The sequence below is a fragment of the Aethalodelphis obliquidens genome, unplaced genomic scaffold (assembly GCF_003676395.1).
Source record: "Aethalodelphis obliquidens isolate GAN/ISIS:26980383/991018 unplaced genomic scaffold, ASM367639v1 scaffold38, whole genome shotgun sequence".
In the NCBI taxonomy this organism is placed as follows: domain Eukaryota; kingdom Metazoa; phylum Chordata; class Mammalia; order Artiodactyla; family Delphinidae; genus Aethalodelphis; species Aethalodelphis obliquidens.
This window is the reverse complement of record NW_020837982.1, coordinates 18631371-18650547: the sequence shown is the minus strand read 5'-3', so window position 1 is coordinate 18650547 and position 19177 is coordinate 18631371. Positions and strand designations below refer to the sequence as shown.

Genomic DNA, 19177 nt, shown 5'->3' with positions numbered 1-19177 from the left:
TACCACGGGCCAGGCTGGGGCCTGCTGGATGCCCTCACCTGCCGCCTTTAGGCCTCTGCTTCAACATCCCCTACCTGAGACAGCACCTCCACCCTGGACACGTGCTGCAGCTGAAACACGCCCCAGACACGTCCACGTCCTAACCCCCGGAGCCTGTGAATGTTCCCTTTTACGGCAAAAAGAATAAATAAAAATAAAAAATAGAGGTTTCCAGGTGTGACTAAGTAGAGGATCTTGAGATGGGAGTTGTCCTGGGTCGGCGGGGCCCTGCCTGCTGTCCCCGGTTTCCTTATAGGAGGGAGGTGGGGCGGAGGGGGGTGAGATGCTGACCTTGAAGACTGGCGGGGTGGACACCACGGCCAAGGGGGGGTCAGGCACTGAAGCCGGAGCAGGTCTCCTGGAGGGGACCCTCCCCTGGAGCCTGGGGGCAGGCAGCCCTGCCCACACCCACATCTTGGCCCAGCAGTACTGGTTTCAGGCTTCTGGCCCCCACAGCTGGAGAGAATACGTTTCTGTTGTTTGTGTCCGTGAGTTCCAGCGGGAACAGGCACTCTCTCTGTCTCTGATTCCGCTTCCCCAGCTTCCAGCTCTTCTTCATCTGCGGGTCTCCTCCCAATGGGGGCTCCACACCGAGTCCCCTGCACTTGCCGTGGACTTGGGGCCGGGAAGCCCACAGTCCCCGCCATTGAGGGATTCGGGACCCTCTATTTTATCAACCAGACAGGTAGGGAAGGCAAGCCGTGAGGGGAGGGGAGCATGGTTTCCTGTGGGGTGAAGGCCGGGAGCAGATGTGAAGAAAGAGGTGGCCCTGCAGAGCTGTCATCTGAGTGGGGATGCAGGCGGAACCCTGGTGTCTCTGGCCCTTTAGAAAGTGCAGAAGGGACTTCCCAGGTGGTGCAGTGGTTAAGAATCCACCTGCCATTGCAGGGGACACGGACTCGAGGTCTGGTCTGGGAAGATCCCACATGCAGCGGAGCAACTTAGCCCATGTGCCACAGCTACTGAGCCTGCGCTCTAGGGCCTGCGAGCCACAACTACTGAGCCCACGTGCCTAGAGCCCACGCTCTGCAACAACAGAAGCCACCGCCGTGAGAAGCCCGCACACCGCTCGCCGAAACTAGAGAAAGCCCAAGCGCAGCAACAACGAAGACCCAACGCAGCCATAAATAAGTAAACAAATAAACAGATGAACAAATAAATTTATTTTTTAAAAAGGGTAAGGGAGGGAGTCATTGCCAGGGGAGCAGCACCACCTGGTGGACTGCGGGGGCATGACCAGCACTGCTCTTTGGGCGGCCGGTGGAGGTTGGTCCCCGGTGCCCCAAGACCCCAGCCTCGCCCAGGCCACCGACACTGTGGCGCTGGTTCCTCTTTTCCTTCCTCCTGACGGGGCTTCCTGGGTCTCTTCCCCCACACGGCCGCCACCCCAGGTCCCTGTCTGGACAGGCCCATCCAGCTCCGAGCGCCTCTGACAGGTGGGTCCCATGCTGCCCCCTCCCCACCTCAGTGCTGACGACCAGGGCCAGGCGTGGCACCGACGAGGACACGGGGCAGCCACGCACCTGTCCTTCCTGGGCCGGCCTCCTGACGCCTGGCACCCTGCCCCCTTTCCCTTCCGGAGGCCCCACGTGGACGGCCACTCACATAGGGGTCGGCAAACCTGTAAAGGGCCAGTGAGCGGATATTTCCGGCTCTGCATCCCACACGGTGTCTCTGGGACCACTGGGCCCGTGTCGTAGCCCTTAACCCTCAATTTGGACTTGGTTCCATCCCCTTACAGGAATCCCCAGGCCTGGGAAGCCAGTATTCTGGAAGGATTCCTCAGTTTCCCCTCAATTCTGCCGATCAGGCAGGTGACCCCTGCTCCCCGGGGACACTGACCCGGCCATGACCAGGCAAGATGGTGACCACGGTCCTCAGACTTCCAGGTGTCTCTGTGTAGCATCTCCCCCTTATAAGGACACCTGCCATTGGATTTAGGCCTCGCCCTATATCCACAATGATCTCACCTTGAGATCTCTACCTAAGTACATCTGCAAAGACCCTGTTTCCAAAGGAAGTCACATTCTGTGGGGCTAGGTGCCCATGACTTTGCGGGGAACGCTCTCCGGAACCACAGCCAGGATCAAACAGTAATCCATCTCTGGACCCCACCCCACCCCTCCCCACCCCTCCTGCCCTCTCCAGGGCCAAGCTTCGCCCTGCCCTCCCCCCAAGCGCCCTCATACTTTGCCACCTGCCCATTCAGCCCCTCTCCCCTCCCACCAGCCACCCCTAGCCTCTTCTGTTGGCAGCAGCGCTCCCTGGCCACCCCTCCTGTGGGCCACAGCCAAGTGGCCCTCAGCACCCATCCCCCATCCCCACCTCCTTCTCCGCCCCCCTGGGCAGCGAGGCCAGAAAGCTGAGTCCCTGTTCCCGATCCCCTGCGGCCAGCTTCTGGGTTCGATATTGCTCTGGCCGTTCAAAGAGCTGATCCCCAGACCGGGAAGGAGAGGGAGGGAGGGGCTCCTCCCTGCCTGGGGGCGGGGTGTTGGCTCCAGGATCCAACGCTGGGGGGCTGCCGTGGTGGCGGCGGCATCCTGGCCCAGCTTTGGCAGCGGGCGGGGGGTCCCCGGCTCCCCACTGTCTGGATTGTAGCAGGGCTGGACGGTCTGCTCTGGAGCCTGACTCTGCAGGCCAAGCGACAGTCCTGTTCTAATTGCTGCATTAGTTAGGACACACGAGGTTATGCTGCCGTGGCAAGCAGCCCCGAAATCTCAGCGGCTTTTAAGCCTTAAAAGAACAAAAGCTGAGCGATGACTTTTCAGATACAACACCAAGTCGTGATCCATCACAGGAAGAATCGATGAGTTGGGCCTCATTAAAATTTAAAACCTCTGCTCTGTGAAAGACACTGTCGGGAGGATGAGAAGGGCGGAAAGGACGGAAAAGAAAGAAGTGATTTCTCGCTCACGCTGCACATCTGACCCAATGGGCAGGGAGACACCCCACGTCAGAGTCACCCAGGCTGCCGAGGCTTGATCTTGGTGAGGGTGGGCAGGTCTGGGCAAAGGGAAAGGGAAGAACTGCAATCCCTCTCTTGAAGCTGCTTCCTGGAGCACGATTTCATTGGCCGGAGCAAGTCTCCTGCCACCGGAGGGGAAGCAGAGCGCCCGTGGTGGTCACAGACGTCACGTTCTCCGGGGGACCACACGGAGCCCTGCCTCATGCACACAACACACGCACGCCCACCTCCTCCGCACCCCCTGACATTCCGGCGCGGCTGTTCCTCAGCTGTTGAAAACAAGGGCCCTCAGTTTGGGGAGGGAATCGTTTCCAAAGCAGTCAATCAAACATTCACTGAGAATGTTTGGTTCTGCTCTCACAGCCAGATGAAGGTCCAGGCGGCCGAACGGAACGGGGCCGAGAGTGGTGTCTCCGGAGGGACCTCCGTGGCTCTAGTGGAGGGCGGGAAGTCATGAGCCCCAGGCTGTGCGGCTGGATCAGTACAGTGTAATAACATGCAGTTAAACTGACCGGTTTTTAGTGTACACGTCTGTGAGTTTTGACAAATATGTAAAGCCGTGTAACCACCACCACCCCTGTCACGACACGGAACACTTACCTCACCCCCAGAACGTTCCTGGGTGCCCCCTGGGTTGACCTTCTCCCCAGCCCCGGGCCCTGGCAGCCACCGGTCCATTTTCTGTCCCTGTCATTTCCACGCTCCCAGAACGTCACGTAAACAGAATCACAGTTTGCGGCCTCGCGATCCGGCTCCTTCCGTGCGGCGAAACGCGTGTGAGATTCACTGATGGCTCTGCCTATCCCGCAGTGCATTCTTTTTTATTGCTGAATAATATTTCACTGTAGGGATGTGTCGCATTTGCGTATTCATTCATCAGTTGACGAACATTTGGGTTGTTTTCAGTTTGGGGAAATTATGAATAAAACCGCCACAAGCATGCGTGCAGACGTATGTTTTCCCTTCTCTCGGGTAAACACCTAGGAGTGGAAAGGCTAGATTGTGTGGTAAGCGTATATTTAACCGTATGAGAGACTGCCGGCCTGTTCTCCAAAGTGGCTGTGCATTTCACATTCCCACAGCCTTGTGTGAGCGCTCCCCCGGCCCCTGTCCCTGATCCTCCCCTGAACTTGTGTTACCGTTTTTCCCTTGTAGCCGTCCTGGCGGCTGTGATGGGCATCGTCCCCTGCGCTCACCGCCCCTCTGTACCTCTTCTGTGGGGAAGTGTCTGCTCGGGTCTTTTGCTCACCTTGATTGTGTTGTTTGTCTTCTTATGAGTTGTGAAGGTTCTGGGTTTGTTTTGCCGAGCAGAGCTTGCAGAGGGGCCGGAGCAGAGTCACTCCGGGCAAGAGGAGAGGGGAGCTGTTTGCCACCAGCAGACAGCTTTGTCACCCACCTCTTTGTCACCCACCACTTGCGTCTTCCACACCAGTCCCCAGGCTCACTGGGCCTTTCCAAGGTGAAGAGCTGTCCAGGCTTCCTCGGCCTTAACTAAACCCCTTCCCCAGGCCTGGCATCCAAGGCCCGGCTGGCCCGGCCCTGTGGACAGCCCTGGTCCCTCTGTTCCCTCCCATCAATGCCGGTGACCTGACACGCCCCTCGCTGTGGAGTCCACACTGCTCCAGCACATCGGCCCCGCAGCACCTGAACCTCAGGGCCTTTGCACTTGCTGGTCCCTCTGCTTGCATGTCCCTCCTTCCTCTGGCCTCTGCTCACAGGCCTGCCCCCTGCCCACCCATCACGCACTGTCCTTATTGGCTGACTTGCGTGCTGTCCATCTCCCATCAGGCTGAAGATTCCCAAGGGAAGGGACTTTGATTGCTGAGTCCACAGGGCCTGACACACAGTCAGCCCTCAATAAAGACACGTTGAATGAATAACGTTGCCGTCCCTGGACTCACGTGAAGATTATGTGAAATATCGGGTGCGGTTGCCTTTCACAACCTCCTGTGTCCACAGAGGAGGAAACTGTGGCTCAGAAGGGGTGCCCACGAGGGCCGCAGTCAGACACTTGGGCCACCCCTCGCCCACCTGGCCTCAGGCCAGAGACACACGCTGCGCACACGCTGCCCACATGTCTCCACGTGTAGATTCCTGCAGCTTTGCACACAGGTGTGGCGCCCACACACACACGGGCGCACAAGCCACTCACGCCCGCGTCCCACAGCACAGGCCCAGGTGACTGACAGCCCAGGACTCCAGCAGGCCTCCATCACTATGACAACGGACAGCGCCAGCTCGGGCTGTGCACAGCGGCCAGGAAGGATTCAAACCATGTGCGTCACGGCTGTGGCGACGCTCCTGGGCTCCCCGCAGACCCCTGGTGCCAGCCCTTCCTGGCCGTGAGCTGACCTCTCAGACGTGTGTGGAAACTGCGCTTCCTCATCCACCTCGGGGACGAGGCTCCAGCTCCCCAGGGTCTGTGCCGGGTGCGGCGTGGGCCCAGCGCTTCACACACGTTTTCTCCCTGCGTCCTCAATGTCCTCCAGATGAGCACTGCCAGGGAACCCATTCCACAGGTGGCAAACTGAGGCTCAGAGAGGGCAAATCTCTCGCTCAGGGTCACCCAGCAGGTAGCCAGCAGGGCTGAAAGCTGGACCACTGCCCTGGGCTCCATCTCAGCAGCGTGGTTTCTCCAGCAGCAAGCAGTCTGGCCATCCTTTGGAAGGTAGTGAGATCCCCCTCATGAGTGGCATTCAAGCAGAAGCTGTCAGAGTTCTTACGGAAAAGGATCTGGCTTCAGGACCAAGGGGTTGGATGAGCCGGCCTCCCATTAGTCTTTGAGTTGCAAATGACGAAAAAATTATTTGGTGAATGTAACTGGAAAGAAGCTAGCTTCGGATAGAGCTGGATCCAGCTCTCAGACGTCATCAGGAGGCTTCCTCTGGGTTTCCCTTTCTGCTGGTTTACTTCATTCTCACATCAGCTTTCCCTGGCCTGCATGGCCCCCAGAGCTCCAGATTTATATCATATGAGCTTAGTGCCCCCCAAGAGCAAGCCCAGTAAACATTTGACAAGTGAACGCTAAAGCACGGATAAGGTAGGGGTTTGAGTCCAGACGAGTCCCAGCCCAGCCTTTGGGAGAGAAGCCCGGCACCCGTGGTCACGCGGACACAGCACAGGGCCTGTTCCTCTGCGCGCAACACCACCGTCTCTGAAATGTCAGAGCATGGACATGGCGTTTGCTGCGCACCAGGCTGTGTCTTGAGCACTTTACAGGTATTAACCTATAGAAACAGCGTGGCAGCCCTGTGAGGCTGTCACAGTCCCCATCTCCTGGAAGGGAAACTGAGTCACAGAGAGGTGAGGTGGCCAGCCCAAGGCAGGGCTGGAGCCACAGGGCCACTCAACATGCTGGGCTCGGGGGGGCTCCACCTCCCGCAGGGGCACGAACGCTATCCTGAAGCCCTCGCCTGCCCAGGGGTGCAGAGGACAGCACCGACGCTCACTCTGCCAGGCCGTCCTGGGGTTATTATGGGATGGAGCCTGGAGGAGCTGAAGTGTCCAGCGGCTGAGAGCTGGGTCTGGTCCCAGCCTTCTCGTCTGTAAAACGGGCAGGCCACTCCACTCAAAAGCACGGCTCTCGTGTCATGCTGGACCACCCGCTTTCCGTGATGTCCCCCGAGGTAGCCACACGTGGCCTCGAAAACCTGAGCTGTGGGTGGTGTGACCGAGAAACCACAGAAAACATTTTTTTTTATCTCCTTTAATTAGTGGAAATTCAAACAGCCCCACGTGGCTACTGACACCTCTGTGAGCAGCCACCTCCAGGGCTCCAGACGGTCGATCGAACGTGGTTTTTCATCTTGGTTTTGTTCTGTCCGCTAGTTACCCGCCCTGCCCCCACTCCACCAGGCAGGTGGCCCCGCATATCCTCTCCAGGGGAGTTTTGCTGGTGTCTCTCCCGGCCAGGAAGAGGCGGTCACCTGTCCTGACCCACAGCCCTGCCAGATAAGATGGCCAGACTCAGAGTGGCCTGAGTACCTTCGCGTCACTGAAGGGGACGGGAGCTCCAATAACGGCTGAGATCTAGTTTCCCAGCAGCCAGCTGGAGGCGGGCTCAGCACAGGATTTAAACTGATCTAAAGACAGGAAGGAAGCCAGCTGCCTGTGGCACACCTGCATTTTCAGCTGGGTCTGTACCAGGTACGCACACCTACTCCCTACCAGTGTGGGAGCGCTGCGCATCTGTGCCTCACACCCCAGCACGCACACACTCACACACACACGCAGGTGTGGACACGGCCCTGCTCTGTGGGCTTCCTCCTGCCGAGCTCCCGGCAAGGGTTGGGGGTAACGACATCCTGTGCCCTCTGTTCCGAGGCCAGGAGGAGCCCAGCCACCTTCTCCAGGGTGACCCCAGCTGCACCCTGACACCCAGGAGCTGGGCAGAGGTCAGGCATCCCCAGGAGCCCAGGTCTGAGCTCCGGGTCCAGTAGCTTTGGGCCTCGGCCACCTCCCTCCCCTCCAGCTGTCCCTGGGGGTCTGCAGGAGTGAGTGACCACCCCCTACCCTACACACTCACCTCCCAGCTCCGAGTGAGCAGTGGGCAGGGAGGCGGCTCAGAGTGGTAGCCGAGAAGTCCTAAAATGTAAGAGGATTCGCTTCCCGTGGCCCCTGTAACACAGGCCCACAAACGTGGTGGCTTAAAGCACAGACATTTATTCTCTCTCGGTTCTGGAGGCCGGAAGTCCAGAACCAGTATCGCTGGGCCGAATCAAGGTGCTGGCGGGCACACTCCCTCCTCTACCAGCTTCTGTGGCTTCCTAGGCCCGTGGCTGTAGCCCCGCCCCCATCTCTGCCTCTGTGGCCACGTGGCCTCCTCCCTGGCGGATCACATCCCTTCGGCCTCTCTCTGAGGACACTTGTGTGGCGTTTAGGGCCACGGGCATGGTCCAGGACGATCTCCCTGCCTCAAGGTCCTCAGCTCAACCACGCCCTCAAAGACTCATTTTGCTGTTTATATAAGTGACATCCAGGTCCCAGGGGTTGGGGTGTGGGTGTCTTTGGGGGCCGTTTTCAATGGGCCACAGAGAACCACGCGGGGTCTGAGCTGTGCCCGCTGCTGAAGCTGGCTCTGGCCGTGACCAGTGCATGACCGAGGGGAGCCGTGTACAGCGACAGACCCCGGATCCTGTGTGGTACCAACGTCAAGGGCCTCAGGAGCCTGCGGGGCCTGCCTGCGGGGACCCCCAGAATGAAGGGCAGGGGGGCAATGGGGCCGGGGGTGGCACTGGGGGGAGTGAGCACGGGGAGGACACCCGGGCCGCCTCCTACCTTCCCGAAGCCCCCTTGACGGGTCAGAAACTGGCAGGACCAGCCCACGGCACAGGCGCCACAGCTCCAGGTCCAGAGGGGTGGACACAAGGTAGACCTGCCCCAGGACACGTGGCAACAGGTGGCAACAGTGGGCCCCTCTGGTGACCCGGGCCCCGCGTTCCCCGAGCCAGGCTTTGAGCTGGTCTTGGAGGCTGGGCAGGATGTGGGGAGGAGGGGAGTGGAGGAAGCCTGAGAGCTGAATGGACCCATGGGTGCTTCCTGACTTCCAGAGGGAGAGGCCCGGGGTGTTAGGGCTCGGGGGACAGATTCCTCCTTTCGGGGCCCCAGGACGGACCCCAGCAACCCCCGGAGGGATTGGATCCACAGTGCCCACGTTCACCCCACGAGTGTTTCTTGAGGGCCTGCCGCGGCCCCTCCCGGCCCGTTCCCTCTGCCTTTCGCCAGCTCCCAGCCCCCAGGCCCTGGGGGCTGCAGAGAGGAGGTGGGCAGGGATCTGCTTGGCTGGGAAAGCAGGAGGGGCGGTGGAAGGGGTGAGAGCCCTGCCCTGGACTCTGAGGGCACATGCTCACAGCCGCGTGTGCAGACCCATGACCCCACCCTCACTCAGACACCCACAAAGAGCGGGCCCCTTGCCTAAGGCAAGCACGAGGACAGTCGCTCAGGCCAAAGCCCCCAGGTGCCCTGGACTCCTCTCTTTCTGACCCCGTCAATTTTACCTTCAGAATATATCTGGGGTTAGAACTTTCACAACCCACGGCCCACACCCTGGCCAGTCCCATGGCTGCCCATCTGGACAGGTGTTCCCCTCACTCAGCGTCATTGCCAGAGGTCTCTCCGTGGCCACCCATGCCCTTCCTGACCGCCTCTGGCCCACAGGCCTCCTCCCATCCCCCTCATTCCGGCCTCAGGGCCTTTGCACCTGCTGTTCCCGTGGCAGGGCAGGCACCCCCCTCCAGCTCTCCACGACTTCCTACTTAAGTAACTCAGAGCCAGCTCCTCACAACTAGCCTGTGTATTTACTTATCTATGTGTTTGTCTGTCTCCCTCCACCCCCCAGAATGTCAGCTCCACGAGGACATGAATTTGTGTCTGCTTTGGTCGCCGTTGCTCCCTGCCCAGTCCCACACCTGGCACAAGGCAGACCCTACCGCCTGTGGACTGCAGGAAGCCGCAGATGCAGGTGGACACCCATGGAGACGGTACATGTGAGCAGCACTGCGGCCCACCACGCCCGCCGGGCCCCAGCCCCTCTCCTCCCGTCATTCAGCCCTGACACATCACAGCCGGGAGGGACGCAGGCAGCCCAGGTGCGGCTGCTCCACCGAGTGGAAGGGGAGACTGAGGCGGGAGGTTGAAGCCCAGGACGTGGCTCCCTGCCCAGCCTGCCCCTGCTGGCTTGGCCACCTCCCAATCCGACTCCGCAGCCCGGGAGTGTGCAGTCACCACGCACGCTCCCACCAGCCAGGCCTCCAGCCCCATCTTGGCCGGAGGAGCTTATCACCGATGACTTTCCAGACAGAAATCGATAGAAAACGTTTTATCTCCTTCCCCAGGGGCAGCCGGGCCTGAGAGCAGAGCTGGCTCCGTTACTATGGTGACCCTCCTGGACCTCCCCACTCCCTCCCTTCCCCCTCCTCCACTCCCTCCCCTGGTGCCCCCACTCCCCTTGTCCCCTCCCCGCAGCTCCCATCCTGCTGCCTGCTGGCTGCAGCATTGCCATTCTGTGGGCCTGAAAGGGAGCAGCCTCGGGGCCCCTCAGTCCACCCGAACGTGACCTTGGGGCCCTCTGCTTCCATACCAAAGTGTGGCTCTGGAGGCCAGCTTGGGCCTCTGCCAGGCCCTGTCCTCCGTGTCTGTGACAATCCTCTGATCATTCAGCTCAGTTTCCCCTCTGTACAATCAGACGGGGAACGGTTCCTCCCTATAGGGCACTATGGGCACCCTGGGAGACTGGATCTGTAAAGGCAGGGAGCACAGGGCTTGGCTGTGATCAAGAAACGCCAGCCACTGTAGATAAGCCTCCATCTGCACATCTGCAGAATGGGTACACGAGAGATTACGGTTGTCAAGTCTAAATGAGACAGGAAAAACCGTCTGGCCCTCTGCCTGGCACGTCCTAAACGGTGCATTCTCTGGAACGACCATCGTCCAGGCCCTGCTGTGGGGGTGGGAGGAGGTGGGAGGGATAGCGGTGCCCCACCCTCCACGGAGGCTCCCTGGCCATGGCCTCCATGTGGCCCGCCGTGGACCGTGATGCCTCACGGGGCCCACGTAACCTGTACTCTCCCTCCACCCACAGAGCTGTGTGGATTTTCTCCCTGCCTGCAGGCTGGGGTCGCGTTCCTGCTTCTGCCTCGAGTGCCCTGCCCCACGCGGTCCGCTAGGCCACACACCTCCGGGATGGGAGGCACCACGTGTGGCACAGAGACTGGAGCCAGACCAGCGGGGGTGTCTCAGCTCTGCCACTTGGATAATGGCCGCTTGGCCACACTTCTGTGGCCGCTGGATAATGGCCCCAGAGATATCCACACCCCAATCCCCAGAACCTGGAGTGTGACCTCAGATGTCAGAAGGGACTCTGCAGGTGTGATTAAAGATCCTGAGACGTGGGGATGATCCCACCTTATGCGGGTGGGCTTTATATGTCATCACAAGTGTCCTTTCAGGAGAGAAGTGGGGGAGAACTGACACAGGTGAGGAGAGGTGACGATGCAAGCAGAGAGGCAAGGAAGCGGCCACGAGCCGAAGGGTGCAGGCGGCCCCTGGAATCTGAAAAGGGCGAGACACCACCGTCGCCTGGAGCCGCAGGGATGCTGAGCTGGACTCCTGACCTCCAGGACTGCGGTCTTAAGGCAGTAGGTCAGCGGCAGTGGTCACGGCAGCCCCGGGAGACGCCCTCCTGGTGCCTCTGCATCTGTAAAATGGGCTGATGCAGTGCCCCCTCCCTGGGCTCTTGGGAGGCTGACCGGAGTGGACAGTGCAAAGGGCTTAGAAAACTGAGACGTATTGTTTTTAAAATGACTGTGCAAAAAGCTGGTCTGCCCTAAAGAGGACAGCACTCCTGCCCTCAAGGAACTAACTCATGACCTGGAGCCAGAAAGACTTACAAAGAATAGTGATCACTGGGAATGTGACAGGAGGGCCTCAGGGGACCGGGGGAGGTCTGAGAGGGCTTCTTGGAGGAGTCCACTCTTTTTTTTTTTTTTTAAGATTTAAAATTATTTATTTATTTATTTATGGCCCCGTTGGGTCTTTGTTGCTGCGTGTGGGCTTTCTCTAGCTGCGTTGAGCGGGAGCTGCTCTTCGCTGCAGTGCGCGGGCTTCTTACGGTGGTGGCTTCTCTTGTTGCGGAGCACGGGCTCTAGGCGTGCGGGCTTCGGTAGTTGCGGCTCATGGGCTCTAGAGCGCAGGCTCAGTAGCTGTGGCGCACGGGCTTAGCTGCTCCGCAGCATGTGGGGTCTTCCCGGACCAGGGCTCGATCCCTGTGTCCCCCGCATCGGCAGGCGGATTCTTAACCACTGCACCACCAGGGAAGTCCGAGGAGCCCACTCTTCATTTGAGCCTGGAAAGGTGTGGAGGGAGCAGCCACACAGGGCAGAGAGGGAAGGGTGTCTCAGGCAGAGGTAGTGGCACGTGGGGACGCTCAGAAGGTAGGAGCTGAAGCAACTGAGGGACCTGTAACAGAGGGACCTGTAACACAAGGTAGGAGCTGAAGCAACAGAGGGACCTCTGCAGGGCAGAGCCGGAAGGATGTGCAGGGGCCAGGCCAGCCCTGGGGTGTGTGTGGGGAGTGCAGGCCGGGGAGGGACACAGCGGAACAGAACAGGGCCACCGTGAAGAGGGTGGATGGGGGTGTTGAAACAGGGCGAGGAGACAAGTTACAGAGGCCGCGACCAAGCAGGGAGCAGAGTGTAGAACTGACAGGATTTCGGGACAGCCTGGACCAGGCGGGTGAGCAGGGGAGGGGCCGGAGAGCTTGGAGCACTTCGCCCGGACAGCCATCGTCCTAACTAGCGCCAGCACCTGGCTCTCACCACCTACACACCAGGGGACGTGCCAAGTGCTGGATGTGCCTCATCTCAGCCTCAATCCTCACAGCCCTGAAATTGTGATTGGCCACAGTGTGCAGAGGGGAGACCGAGCCCAGACACAGAGCAGGGGGGCGAGGGGGCGGGGCGTAGGGGCTGGGAGGGCAGGGGTGGAATAGCTTTCATATAAACTCGGTAAGAAATGGTTTGGGGACTGCTTCTGTAATAGGTTTTTATTACAAGAAAGAAGTAAAGAAAGAAGGAAGGGAGGGAGGAAGGAAGAAAAATATTCATGTTTTATTAGTACCTAAGTGCTTTTATTTTCACCACTGGTAATAAGAAAAAAGTCTGTACAGCCTGAAAGTATGGCAATTCAAACCTCTGTTAAAGAAAGACCTGTGACCTGCACAACCCTTAGGACGGTGCACACGTAGTAACAGCTTAAAGCTGGAGCGGGGGTCTATGACCAGGAGCTCAGCTGTATCGATGAGGTTTTATTTCTCGAGCTGACACTGGTGGATGCAGGGGTGATCACTGAATATTTCTTGTACCTTCTTGACTATCTTAAATATTTTACAATTAAACATTGGGAGTCATTGATGATCCCCAGCTGTCCACTAAAGCTGGTCTGAGGTCCCAGCTCATATCCATCTGATGACAGGACCGCTGTCCTTGCAGCCAGCCTGAGTCCCCTCCACCACATCCTGCCTGTTTGCACAGCCCCAAGGAGGGAACTTCCTCTGTCCTGAGGCAGTGCATGGTCTCCTCTGAACAGTTCTTATTGTGGGAAAGTTCTGCCTCATAAAGAGTGAAAATGCACTCGCTGGAAACCCACAACCTGCATGTGAGTACACAGGGCCAGGGCAGCCCTTCAGATCTTTGAAGAAGTCAGTCCCCTCCCCTCCTCACCCTCATTTTTCTTCTCCAGGTAAAGCAGCCTTAGTTCTCTTTGAGACAAGCGACAGAAAACAAACTTAGGCTGGTTTAGGTAAACAGGTAAACTTACTGGCTTGCGTGTAATGAGCTTCAGGTGTAGCTGGATCCAGGTGCCCAGCTGGTGTCTCTACGTGTGTTTTGACACTGCTCTCCTACACACTGGCTTTATTCTCAGGCCCACAACCAACCAGCTTAACACCCCCTGGAGGTTCCAGCAAAGCTCAACGCTTCCTGCAAAACTGCCAGTGGCCTTGGGTCATGTGGCCATCCCTGAACCAGCCACTGCAGCCAGGGAAATGGGGCACTTTGATTGGTTAAACCTGAATCCTAGGAACATCTCTGTGTACCGGAGGTAGCGTCAGCCCAGGCTGAACCACATGGGCAGAGAGTGGGAAGGAATGTTCCCCCAGGAAATCAAGGTGTGATAACCACCAAGAGACAGGTGTGTGAGCTGGGACAAAGGTTCTCTGTCGCAGAGATCCACAACGGCTGAGACAAGGTCGGACTTTAGCCCTCCCTAATGTAGCTTCCTCAGGTAGGCAGGCTGGCTGCGAGAGCTCAAGCTGGGCCCTCAGACGCACCTGCAGCCCACTCCGCACGCCCCACTCCAGGTGCCTCCCCTCCCTGTACTTGGTCTTCCGTGTGACAGAGGGGTGGGGGGGCTCCTGAACTGGGGATGTCCCCACGGAGGCGAGCCACCAGTAAGCCAGTCCCTCAGGGTACGGGAGTCTGTCTGGAGGTGGATCCCCCTTCCCTGTCTTCCAGCCCCGGGGACCTCTCTCCCTCGGCCGGGAGTCATTGTCTCCTTTTGGCCTAGGAGAAAACCGAGGGGGAGTTCCAGGCCAAGGCACAGATGCAAAACTGAGTCTTAAGACCCCTGGGGAGCGGGGAGGATATCTCAAACCCAGTGCCTTTGGGGGCAGTCGGTGATTTAAATGTCGGTGTGGATAGTGGTAGGGCCGCAAGAATTTATATTCCTTAAAGGTATTTCAACTCCAAATCTTTAGACACTTTTCTCTCCAGTCAAAACAAGCCCACAGCCTGGATCCCACCTCGAGGCTGCAAGTTCGACATTTTTGTAGCAGCGCTGTCTTTACTGGGTGTCTGTGTTGGGCAGTGGGCCCACTCCCACCTTACCTCCCACCGCATCCCATGAGAGGTGACAAGTAGCTTCTCAGCAGAAGTCTCCCGGGGCCTGGCTCTGCTGACCAACCCCTGATGGTGCCCACAGCAGACTGAGCACTCTCCTGCTCGGAAGCCTCCCCTCCCTAAATTGGGCTACCCAGCCTTCTGAAGAGGCCTAAGGATCACCCTCCAGATCTCAGCTCACAGGTCACCTCCTCCAGGAAGCCTTCCCTGAATTCCTCAACAGGACCAGGTCACGACACTTTGTGCCTGGGCTCCACAGCACGTTTTTCACAGGTAGCTCTTACATGGCAACCCAGAACCTAACCCAGTGTTTGACCCACGGTGGGCACTCAATGAATATGCATGGGAGAGGTGAAAAAGCTTACCTGCTGTGTGACCTTGGATGAGGGACTGACCTCTCTGAGCCTCAATTCTTTCATCTGTAAAATGAGTTGTGATGAGGGAGCACTGAGAGGATGCATGGAGTGTGAGGCTGAATAACAGCTCACAGAGATATCTGGGTCCTGATCCCCAGATCCTGTGAATGTTCCCTTATGTGGTAAAAAAAAAACAGGGGGTGGAGGGTCCTTGTAGGTGTGCTTAAATTAGGGTCTTGAGATGGGACAGTCTCCTGGGTTATCCAGGCGGCCCGAATGGAATCGCAAGGGTCTTATAAGAGGAGGCAAGAAGGTCAAGGGAGGAAGCAGGAGCTGTGACAACAGAAGCGATTATTTCCTGCCTTTTCTGGTTCCTGGAGGTCACCAAGGGGGCACGAGCCATGACATGCACGTGGCCTCCAGAAGCTAGAAAAGGCAGGGAACGGACTCTCCTGTTGATGCTGATTTCGGACATCTGCCCTGCAGAACTGCAGAGAATAAAGTTGGGTTGTTTTAAGCCACTCAATGTGTGGTCGTTTGTCGCAGCAGCCCTAGGAAACTCACACCCACGGAGAGCATCTGGTGCACAACGGGCCCTCAGAAAGGCAGTGGTTAGTGCCTAGACCACGCCATCTCCTCCTCCCCCGGGGACACCCCCTCTTCTCACCGCCCACCGAGGTCCCTGGTGCCAGGCCTTCCCTGGGTTCTTCCCAGAGCAGGGGAGGGCAGGGAGGGCAGGAGGCTGGACACGGCAGGGGGTAGAAGCCCCTGGATGTATGGAAGCCCCGTTGCCCCTCCTCTACCTCGTGACCTAAAACACTAACAGTGTTCACGGCCTCCAGGCTCCGAGCTCGACGCTCCACACTCCCACCTCCTTTAGTCCTCAGGAACCCGGGAAGTAGGTGCTACTCTTACCCCCATTTTACAGATGAGGAAACCGCGACTCAGCATGTCAACTGGTTTTTCCAAAGCCTCCCAGCTGGGCCCAGAGAAGCCAGACTTAGAGACGAGGTCTGTCTCCCCCAGAACCTGTGCTTAAAGCCACGCTGCGCACCCTCTTATCCCGCTGCTGTCCGGCTCTCAAGCTCGCCCTCGGGGGTGGTGGCTGAGTTGGGTGCAGGTCTTGGGTCTCGCTTGTCACCTTAGCTTGAGACCCTGGACAGATGACTTCACTGCTCTGTGCCTCAGTTTCCTCGTGAACAAAAGCGGTGGGTTTGCCTCCTGGGGGGCGAGGGGGCCGTGGGTGTCAGGATCGGATGAGAGGACGTGTAAACAGGGGGACAGTCCTCTGTCACAGAGTAAGAGCACCGTACCCACCACCCGGCCTTACCTACAAGTGAGGAGGCTGATGTTCCCAGGACCCTGGCTCCTTGACAGCCGTCCCCTGCTCGTGGGACCAACAGACCCCGGAGGCTGGGTGGGAGCAGGAGGCCTTCTGCCTCGGCTGTGGCGAGCGGAGGCTTTGGGGCAGGAAGTCAGGCAGTCTGTAAGCTCATAGTAGGTTCACTCACCCATTCATTCAGCATTCCTCTGCCCAAGCTCTGCCGATGGCACTAGAATTGCATCCAAGGTCCCCACCAGGCCCTGGTAGTGCTGAAGACCCGGGTCCTCCCTACGGCTCTGCCTGTCCCCCTGCTCTCTCCTGCCTCGGGGCCTTTGCACTTGCTCCTCCCCCTGCCAGGAACGGTCAGTTCCGTGCTCACACCCAGCTAAGTAGCCCCTGTTCTTCACTTCACTAATGACTAGCGCTCATTTGTCCCTGGAACGATCTTCCTCACGTGTGGAAGCATTTGTTTGCTGTCTGTCTCTGCCCACCAGGGTGCCAGCCCCATGACGACAGGACCACTTGTCTCTGCTGATTTGGCGTCCAGCGAGGTGCCAGTAAGTGAAGAAATCCATGCTCGGCGGCCTACTGAGCTTAGAGGTCGGAACGTTTCCCAGACTGTGAAGGGGAGGTCACGGGAGGGCTGTGGTGGGTGAGGGCGGGAGCCTGGCCCAGGGACCCGGCCAGAGCCTGGGAGCATCTGAAGACCGGTGCCGGTCCACGTCCTCCGCCCGAGGTTCCGGCCCCGACCCCGGCCCGCGAGTGCTTGAGGGCCCCCCGGGTCCCCCCGCCAAGCCCCCTCCCCCCAGACCCGCGGCGGGCGCTGGCCGCCAGGGGGTGCTGTCGGGGCGCGCGGCCCACCTGGCTCCCGGGCGGCGAGCGAGCGCAGCCAGGCGGCCGGGAACTTTTCTCCTCGCGCTCTCGCCGCCTTCTCCCCCCGCGCGCCGCCCGCCGCCGGCTCTTCCTGCGCGGAGGGGACCGCATTTCCCCGCGGCCCTGCGACGCCAGCAGGCCCGGCGGTGCGCAGCCAGGGCCCGGTCCCCGCGCCCCGGGCGCCGCCCCTGCCCGCGGCTGCGCTCGGAAGGCGAGGTGCGGAGCGAGGCGCGGCCGGAGCGAGAGCGCGCCGAGCAGGCCGCCCAGCCCGCAGCCCGAGCGCCGGCTCGAGGAGGGGGCGCCGAGGCCCACCCTCTTTCCTGCCTGGCTGCTGGCCGGCCGGGCCGCCGCGCCCCGACCCCCATGGCCGCCCGAGTCTCCGGGCAGCGAAGTCGCAGCGCCAGAACCCGGGCCCCCGAGTGAGCGCGCGCTGAGGTGAGCACCAAGCGGCGGGGCGGGGGCGCGGGGGGCCGCGGGGAAGTGCTTTGTGTGCGGGGGGCGCGAGGTCACCGGATGGCCGTCCGGGGGGCTGCGGGGTGCGGGCGCGAGGAACGAGGGTCGCGGGTGCGGGGGTTGTGCGCGCGGTGGCGCCGGGGGTCAGCCGAGTGCGGGTGGGGACCGGGGCGTTCGCGCGGCGCCGGGGCCGGAGGCGAGCTTTGTGAGTGCGTCCGGGTGGGGGGTGGGGAGCCGACTTCTCCGGGGGGACTCGGGGCCTGGTGGGGCCACGGCGTGGGAGCCAGGGCCTCGAGGGACGGCGAGGGCCGTGGTGGGGAGGGGTGGCGCGCGGGGCTCTCAGCGGCCCGCGGCGGTGCCCCCTCGCGGGCGGCGGTGCCCGGGCCTGTGCGCAGGCCGCGCGACCCGGCAGGAAGCGGCCCCGGAGGCCGGGGAGCTCCGACGCGGGCAGGCCCGGGGCGCGCGGGCCTTTCGGGGTGACGTCACAGTGGGGGCTCCGGCCACGCGAGTCCCGTGTTCCCGGACGGACGGCTGCGCACCGGCCGTGTGCCTGGCTCCGCGGCTCCGCGCCTGGGAGGCAGGGGACCCGGGAGGAGGACGCGGGGACCGGGCGCCAGGCAGTGTTGCCGAGCGCGGCGGGTGGGGGGGTGTTGCAGGACGCGGGGTTGACATTTGGAGCCTTGGTCGCCGGGGGCGGCCAAAGAGGGGCGGAGGGGAAGCGAAACACCAGACAGGCCCGAGGCCGCGGCGGCCCCAGCTTCCTGGGGCGCCCGTTTTCCCAGCGAGCTGTTTCCCTTCTTGGGTTCTGGGTCGGCCTCAAATCCACGCCAGGGGCCGGAGTGCGGCCCGAGCCGTGCCCTGGTTCGGGGAGCCCCCGACGGGCGCGGCGCTGGGGCTCCGGGCCTGAATGGAGACGGCTGTCGAGAGTAACAATGCGCTACTGGGGGGCTGGGGGAGGGGAGGCAGCGCGCCTGAATGGCGACCCGGGCCCCGGGCTTCCCAGGGTTTCCGCAGGCTCCGATCCGGGACCCGTGCGGGACCCTCACGGTTCCCTCCACCCAGAGTGCCCCCCCCATTTGTCTTCCAACGCAGCGGCGTGTTGAGGATTCAAGGGCATTACATCTGGTTGCAATCCAGTTTCATGCCGCTGTTGGGCTGTTAAGACCTCGCGCTGACGTCAGAGCAGGGGAATTACTTCTTTTTATTTTATCTTTTTTTAGTTGTCTGCTGCCCGGGGAGGGGAGGGGAGGCGGGGTGGGTTAGGCGAGTTCTGATGTGGAGGCGCCAGCGCCGTGGGAGCCCCAGGCTGGGGGCTCTGCCTCTCTCCCCACACCGCATCCTCCATTCAGACCTGGCTCTGCCTGGGGTCAGGCGCACCCTGGGTGGGGGCAGCCCTCGCTGCAGACTCAGTGGAGGCCCCTCCCGACTGACCACACAGCTGCATTTCCAGAGGCTTCCCTGGGACGTGGCCTCAGGATCTGGAAGCTGGAAAGGAATCTTCTAGTTTCCCACCCCTCCCCCTTGACAGTGAGGGCCTCAGGAGTGTCCAGAAGGGAGTCCTTAGGAAACGTGGCCTTCTGGGTAACACAGAGGAGGGGACACAGACATTCTGGTTTGGGGGAGGCTCAGCCCCAAAACTGTGGCAAAGGCAAGAGGCTTGGAAAGGAGAATGTGTCCAGGGGTGATCCCGGCCCCAGAAGCCGCGTATGGAGTGGGCTGAGTGTGACCCTTCCCAACAGCCAGAAGCTTCAGTAGCTTCCTAAACGGGGGGGGG

At 60.4% G+C, this 19177-nt stretch overlaps 1 protein-coding gene across 2 annotated transcripts in view; it reads left to right on the top strand.

Moving 5' to 3' along the window:
* The first annotated feature begins 16979 nt into the window (after positions 1-16979).
* The window catches only part of RAI1 (retinoic acid induced 1), a 102912-nt gene continuing 100714 nt past the window's right edge, over positions 16980-19177 (top strand). For both annotated transcript variants that reach the window (XM_027131277.1, XM_027131274.1), the window contains exon 1: positions 16980-17385. The gene's annotated coding sequence lies outside the window, so the exon portion shown is untranslated. The remainder of the gene's footprint in view (positions 17386-19177) is intronic.